The sequence below is a fragment of the Haematobia irritans genome, chromosome 2, assembly GCF_050003625.1.
Source record: "Haematobia irritans isolate KBUSLIRL chromosome 2, ASM5000362v1, whole genome shotgun sequence".
NCBI classification, from domain to species: domain Eukaryota; kingdom Metazoa; phylum Arthropoda; class Insecta; order Diptera; family Muscidae; genus Haematobia; species Haematobia irritans.
In genome coordinates, this window is record NC_134398.1 from 2970646 (window position 1) to 2978523 (window position 7878).

A 7878-nucleotide genomic window follows, 5' to 3' on the forward strand; every position below is an offset into this window, starting at 1 on the left:
TTTTAGTTGGAAATATTTTGGTGACATTTTTTCTGTGTACACTCAAAAAAAATTTGTTCAAGTTAATTGTATCAATTAATTTTTTTTAGTTGGAAATATTTTGGTGACATTTTTTCTGTGTACACTCAAAAAAATTTTGTTATTCACAATAGTTGCTAAAACAGCAGTTTTTGTCTGGTAAAAATAGAAAAGCAGTCAATGTACTTGTTTCAACAGCAAATAAATATTTCTGAATTGGTAAAAATGTAAAACGGTACGGAATTCTATCGAAAAATTATAGTGATTAATGAGGTTCATTTCCACATTGGTGCCTACGTCAATAAAGGAAATTGTCGCATCTGAGGCTCTGAAACCAAGGAGTTATGTTTACGAAGCCTTTCCATCTTAAACATTTGGTGGGGTTTATGGTTTGACGGAGTAGCGGGATCTTACTTTTTCGCAGATAAGATTGGATCAAAAGTTCCTGTGAATGAATGATGATGATTTTTTTTTTTTTTTTTTGAAGGAAACGTTTCATAATTATCCACCGAGATCTTATGATTTTAACACCTCTAACCTGGTGGACCAAGTGAAAGAACCCCATCAACCTTTTATAATACAACTAGAATAACATACACACAAAATAATATTATAAGTTTTGAATTTACCATAAATTGTTTAAGAAAATTTTTAAATTTTTGTTGGAATAACAAAATTGGTTGTTAATGTGACAAAATATTGCTAAAATCGTAATTGTATTTACAAATTACGTTGTTAGCTGAAATTTAATCATAATTTTAATTGTATTGACAAGAAAATTCTTTTTGATTTTTTTTTTTGTGTAGAAACTTATTGAGGTCTATAATTTCTTTGGGCTTTGGCACATGAGATATATATAGGGTCCGGGACAAATATTTCTGCTAGCCACATTTTCATAGAAGTTTAGTTTATAAAATTCTAATGCTCCGGTTAGTTGAAAAAAAAAATTAACTGAAATTTAAATTTACGACCTCCGTTTGGCCTTATTTTGAAATTCCGACATGTTCACAAATGTTATTGCATAATCAAAAACTACTGATTGTTTATTGTTAGACGTTTTTATTCGGATCAGTGGGACATTTCAGCAAACTATAAACTTTTCAGCAGATTATTTGCTGTTTTAGCAAAAAACTGCAACAATAGCGGGTTTTTGTCTGCTGAACAGCAGCCGGTGTTTGCTATTAACACCGTTTTTTGTATGAGTGCAGGGAAATTTTCAAACATTTTATTTTATTTTGAACAGATTTTTTTTTGGTTTATAGTCTTTTGCACGTCTAACAAATGAGGGAATAAAACTTATGTACGATAAAAATCAGTGCAAATTCAATTCACTCTTAATTTAGGAATACACAACCATTTTGAGATTTCATTATAATATTGCCACATTATCATTATAAACTTATAAAACAGTTTTCACATATACAATACTCATACAAAACAAAAAACGTTATATACTTCCTACACCATACTGGAGTATTTTCCGGTATAGACTTTAGTTAGTCAGACAGAGAGAGAGTAGACCATCTTGGGAAAACTCGTTCAACCAATGACTTACGTGCAAAGTATAGTTCAAGCTGAGACACAGCCACCATTGGTGGTTTTTTCCCAGGCCTCATTGAAGTAGCTGCTATACAATCAAGGTGGAGCCTTTGAATTCGCACAAAGGCAAACTAAAGCTTCTGGTTGTTGTAAAATTAGAGACAAAACCACAAATCCCACACTCGGGAATTATTGCGAACAGTGCAATGAACTTTAATTTATATTTAAGAAAAGTACAGCACAGTTTGGAGGTAGTTTTGATTTTATTATTGCACCAATTGTTTCTTATAAAAACAGTTTTGCTTTTGATAAATATATCTTTTTTTTCATTTAAGAATTTAGCCATTAAAAAATTGAGATGTTCTGCGATTTCCAATCTATATATATATAATAATTGCCCTTAATTACATTTGACTTGTTTTCAAGTTATTAATGACTGCAGTGTGCCCTCCCCTGTGTATTTACCCGTTCCACTACTAAAATCAAGTCGTTGATATTGCATTTACAATAGGTTGTAAATTTTTAAGATTCTCACATGGAATAGGATCTTTGTTTTTGTGATAAGTTGTAATTTAACTTTTTCGTGTCATGAACAGTTTCCAGTTGATGATAATGATGATGTGGTAGCTGTTGTTTTTGTTATTTCACCTCTCGCAGAATTTGATAATTTATGAGTTCTACTAAAATGGAAATACGGCTGCAAGAAAAAAAAAAAACTCCTCCGTGTATAACTAACTTAACACACAAACTTTTAGAAAATTAATTTTAATGCATGTTTTTTGCCTGCCATGTTTTTGTTGTTTCCTCCAGTGCATGGGGAAACAATAGCCCCTCTGTTGAAATCTAGATTTTCCATGGGAATCTTTGGCAAATTCACAATGCCTCACAGTGAACTGTAAAATATTGTGGGAATTTCGAAATATCGGAATTATATGGTTTGCTGGTCACTACTTTTGTCGTTGATATGTAACAAAATATTTCAGTTTAGGAGTGTAATCCTTTTAATTAGATGCTATATAGTTTGCTAAGCTAATTGAAGTACTATATTAATAGTAGCAATTAAATAAATAGTAAAATTATTTCCCTATTTTTGTTTCTGCTAAACAAAAGACTTAGGGCACGAACGTGAATTATTTCAGTTACAGGTAAGAAATTTAGTTAGGCAATTTTTAAGCAAAAGAAACAAAAATAATTGACAAGACGTCTAAGAAAAATGAAATCTTTATTTCTTAACTGAGTTTTAAAAATTAAAAACATTTCGTGTTTGGAAATTATAGTTTAGAAAAACTCATATAAAAAAGAAATACAATTGGTAAATCATCATTAAACAAGCGTTGTCCTGTTCACAATTAAACAGCACTGTTAAATTTATGCTAAGATTATCTTACTTTTATTGCAAAAACGAATATTATGTTTTAGTTTAACTTTAAAAATTTTTAAGAAACTTTCTCCAGCCTAATGAAATTTCTTTTTTCCAAGAATCTCTCAACAATTTTATGAATCCTGGATATACATTTTAATGACCACAATGCTAACTAAAACGGTAAAAAATGTTCCTACACTTCTTAAAAATAGTAAGAATGAGAATAAAGAGTGACATTAATTCCCTATTTTTGTTTCTGCTAAACAAAAGACTTAGGGCACAAGCGTGAATTGGTTCAGCTACACGTTGGAAATTTACTTAGAAATTAATTCGACAATTTTTAAATAACAGAAACAACAATAAATGGCAAGTGGTCCAAGAAAAATTAAATCTTTATTTTTAAAAATTTTTTAAAAATTAAACACATTGTGTTTAGAAAAACTCATATAAGAGAAATACAATAAGTAAATCGTCATTAAAGAAGTGTTGTCCTAATCACATTCAAACAGCAAGATTATCTTATTTTTTTTTTGCAAAAAAATATATTTATTTTGGATTAACTTTAAACATTTTTATGAAACTTTCCCCATCCTAAAGAAATTTCATTTTTCCAAGTAACCTGGGTATAAATTTCAACGACCGTACAAATAAATTCAATACTAAGTAAAGCGGAAGCAAAATTTCCTATGTTACACTTCTTAAAAATAATAAGAATTAGTTACATTGTGGTTACTGGTAATGATCTGAAGTCAACGATTTTTTTTCTTTACTTTATGTTCATTTTTATTGTTATAAAACGGAAGAATTTTATAAGAGTTAGTAAAAAAATTGAAAAAATGTCAGCATATTGAAAATGTAAAAAAATTAGTTCAAATTTTCCGATTTTTCTTATAAAACAATTTTAACCAAATTGAAATGTTATGATACCGTAGAAAAGTGTTTGTCCAAATTAAAATAAAATGGTTTATTATTTTGAAAATCCCAGATAGATGAACATAGCTGCCGACAAAAATGGTTTAATTAAAAAAGTGCTTCTCCCAACTTAAAAAATGTATTCACTATCTGAAATATTAAAATGTTGATGATAATTTTTTCCATCGTTAAAAATTAACTAAACCTAATTTCAAAACTCACAATTTTCTTGAAAAACATCTTCTCGTTAACGTCTCTCAAGCAATGCTTTCCGACCACCAGAATGCCATAAACTGGCAAGGGTTCTTAGATCTACGCTAACGATTCGGGAACACACGAATGGAACAGACGAATAATGTGTCCAAAGCGAGCAGAAGGCTTGTCGCAAGTGTTCTTCAATCATGGTGGTGTGGTGCACTCCCAATTCGATTCGGAAAGCTCTTCTGGAAATTGACTTAAAAAATATTAAAACGTTCGCCGAATTTTACCGTTATTAATAATGTCTTACCATTTATTGCCCGTGGTGGTATAATTTGGTATTTTTGTTTTCTTCTTCAATACTTACATTACAGTTCTAACTTCAGCTTAAACCACTAGTCGATTAAACTAATTTCCTAGGAAATTATTTTGGGAAAAGTCGCAGACAATGCACTGTTTCCCTTTTTTAATCAAAAAATCTAGTTTGCTATTTCATCAGCGGTATTTGTTAAAAACTTTTAGCAAATCCATTTGCTAATTTAGCAGCATTTGTTTGCTATAAAAAATGTTTGCTGTTTCAACTAACGAATGTTTGCTGAAACAACTACACGCTACTGCTTTCCCTTTTTCGGCAAACAAAAACTGCAAACTTTTTTGCTGTTATGAATAACAAATTTTTTTGGGTGTACATTTCCGAAAAACGAAATTTTGGACAAACGAAGTTTTCTTTTGGATCTAAACATGTTTCTTTAAAGGCAAATAAAAACGACTGCGACAATTTTTGCAACGTTTCGTTCTAGAAGAAAGCAGTTTTTTTTGGTTGAGCGTACACTCATACAAAAAAGTCTGCTAAAAACAGCAGTCGATGTCTGCTGTTATATTTTTGTACTTCAGGGCCTAATGAACAACAATTTATAAAATTTTTAGGTTATACAATTTTCCCAAAGCATATTTAAGTAGTATTAAAGTAGTTTTTGGTATATTTTTGCTCTGTAATATACTTACAAGCTCCTAAATACGATCAGCAAACATTTTGTTTGCTGTTATGTCTCAATTCGATAAATATTCAGATTTTTGGTCAAATACTATAGATAGTCATAAAATATTGTGTTAATTATGTTAGGATAGCTCCTGACATTGACATTTTTGACATTTTTATTTGTTTTAGCCAAAATAAAACATGTTTTAGTGTAATCGAGCTTAAAAAATATCAGGAAATGTTTGCTATTTCAGCAAACAGTGACTGCTGTCCCTTTTTCAGCAGACTTTCTGCTGTTTTAGCAGACTTTTCTGCTGTCCCTACTAACAAATTTCTTTGGGTGTAGTAATGGTACCTCACGTCGGCTTAAAATTAAATCGCCTAGTATTCTGATGTACTCATTGATATAAGTGACCTTCCCCTAATGAACTTTTCAAGAAGAAAAATGATGTATATAGAGTTAAATAAAAACATTTTACAAATTTATAAACAATCGCAGAAGACTATTCTGCAATTTCTACGAGTAAATTTATTTGAGTTAATTCATTATTTGGGGTGTTAGAATCCCGTATGCTAAACGCATAGAAGGAATATTATCACCCCAAACATGTTTCAAGAGTAAAATGTTATTTTTGGATGGTGAACATGAACATTTAGTCGCAAAAATTTTGTTTTCGTGGTAAACATATGCATGGTTGCCGAAATCAGATACATAGTTTTCGAGAAAATAACTTGGTTGTGACAAACATGTCACCGTCCAAAAATATTTCTCTTGAAACATGCTTGGGTTGATCATATTCCTCTTTGGGTGTATAAGTGGTTCTATAACGATTTTCAAATAAAACTCAAAAATCACAAACTTTCAATTTAAAAAAGTAAAATTTTAATAAGTAAATTTTTACATATTTTAAAAACGTCGAGTATAAAAGTACACTGCAAAAGATAACAAAATTCAACTTTTTGATTCTGAATACTATCCCTACATTGAGAATATTGAGACCCTAAAAAATCAAAGCAAAATCTGTCTGTTATAAAAATTTGATCAAAATCATTGGATTTCTATTCCAATAGTAGGTTAGGTTAGGTTATGTGGCAGCCCGATGTATCAGGCTCACTTAGACTATTCAGTCCATTGTGATACCACATTGCTGAACTTCTCTCTTATCACTGAGTGCTGCCCGATTCCATGTAGCTCAATGACAAGGAACCTCCTTTTTATAGCCGAGTCCGAACGGCGTTCCACATTACAGTGAAACCACTTTGAGAAGCTTTGAAACCCTCAGAAATGTCACCAGCATTACTGAGGTGGGATAATCCACCGCTGAAAAACTTTTTGGTGTTCGGTCGAAGCAGGAATCGAACCCACGACCTTGTGTATGCAAGGCGGGCATGCTAACCATTGCACCACGGTGGTAAAAAACACAAGAAAATTGTTCAAACAAAAGACTTAAGAAGCAAACTTTTTAATAGCAATGAAAATGAGAAAAGTAGATAGGTGACTGAATTAATTACCATTGCAGATAAAGTTGAAATAAAAACCAAAAATCTTCAAGAGGAATTTAATTTCCCATGAAATCTTAAAGAAAACACATACATGAAAACTCACTGACATACACCATTTACATTTGGTTTCCAATTTAAGCAACAAACATTGAAGAAATGGAAAGAAAATGAAATAATCACAACACCACCAAAATGTTTTAAATTTTGAAAAAGTCGATTTGTTTAATCTATTTAAAATTATTTATTAAGAACGTTGGTGCCTGTAAAATCAATGAAAACTAAAATTTGATTGAATTGTATTTTCCTATGAAGTTCTAAAGAATACACAAACATAAGGATGTAATGGGAATGAAAATTTCTACATTTTCCAAATTAGAAAAAGTCGACTTTACAATCTTTGTCCACTGTGGCCTTTTGGAATTTTGCAACTTTTTCTTCTTATTACAAAGTCGGAAAAGTAGATTTTTAGAAAGTCTACTTTCGTTTTTTTTTCAGAAGAAATGAATGAAGGAACTTTTTCCTTAAAGTTCGATTAAAAACATCGTCATTTTTCCAAAATTTTTAAAGGGTCAGAGTGAACTTTTTGACTTTGATTAAAATCCCTGGATTAAAAATAAAAATAAAATAAATTTTAAGGCCGAAAAGCTCTATGCAAATCAAAAATCAATGATATCCATTCGGTTATTTATTCGTCGAGGAACTCATGAACTTCAAACCAAAGACTTAAGAAACAAACTTTACTATAACAATGAGAATGAGACCACAAAAGGTGATTTTAGTCACAATTAACTGCTATTCCAGATAAATTTTAAGTAAAAACAAACATCTTCAAACGGGAGTCATTTCCCATGAAGTCTTAAAGAAAACACATACATGAATACTCATTCGCATACACCAATTACATTTGGTATGAAGTTTATTAACTCACAGTAACAAATATTACAGAAAAGTGGGAAAAGGAATGAAGCACCAACAACATCACAAACACGAAAATGTTTTAAGACATTTTCATGTCTTAAGACATTCTCTTCAAGTAAACATTTTTGCTCAAAGCTTAAAAGAGCCCTATATGACATTTGCATAATATTCCCACGCAGTAGTGATTTTGCTTTGTCCATTACTGCGGTGGTGGTGGTTAATAATTCTTTTCACAACGTCTATAATTTAGTGTGTGAAAATCAAGATCGCCGTCTTAGGAGCGTCGTGTTTTTTCAGCGTAATTAACTACTGCCACCAATGGAAATGTATTTTCCATTTACACACTACTATGAAACAGGGAGGGGAAAAAAGTCTTAGTAGAGTATTCTAGTAAGGAACACTTTAATATTTCTTATGAGCCAAAGAGTGAGAAAGAGGGTGACTTTAT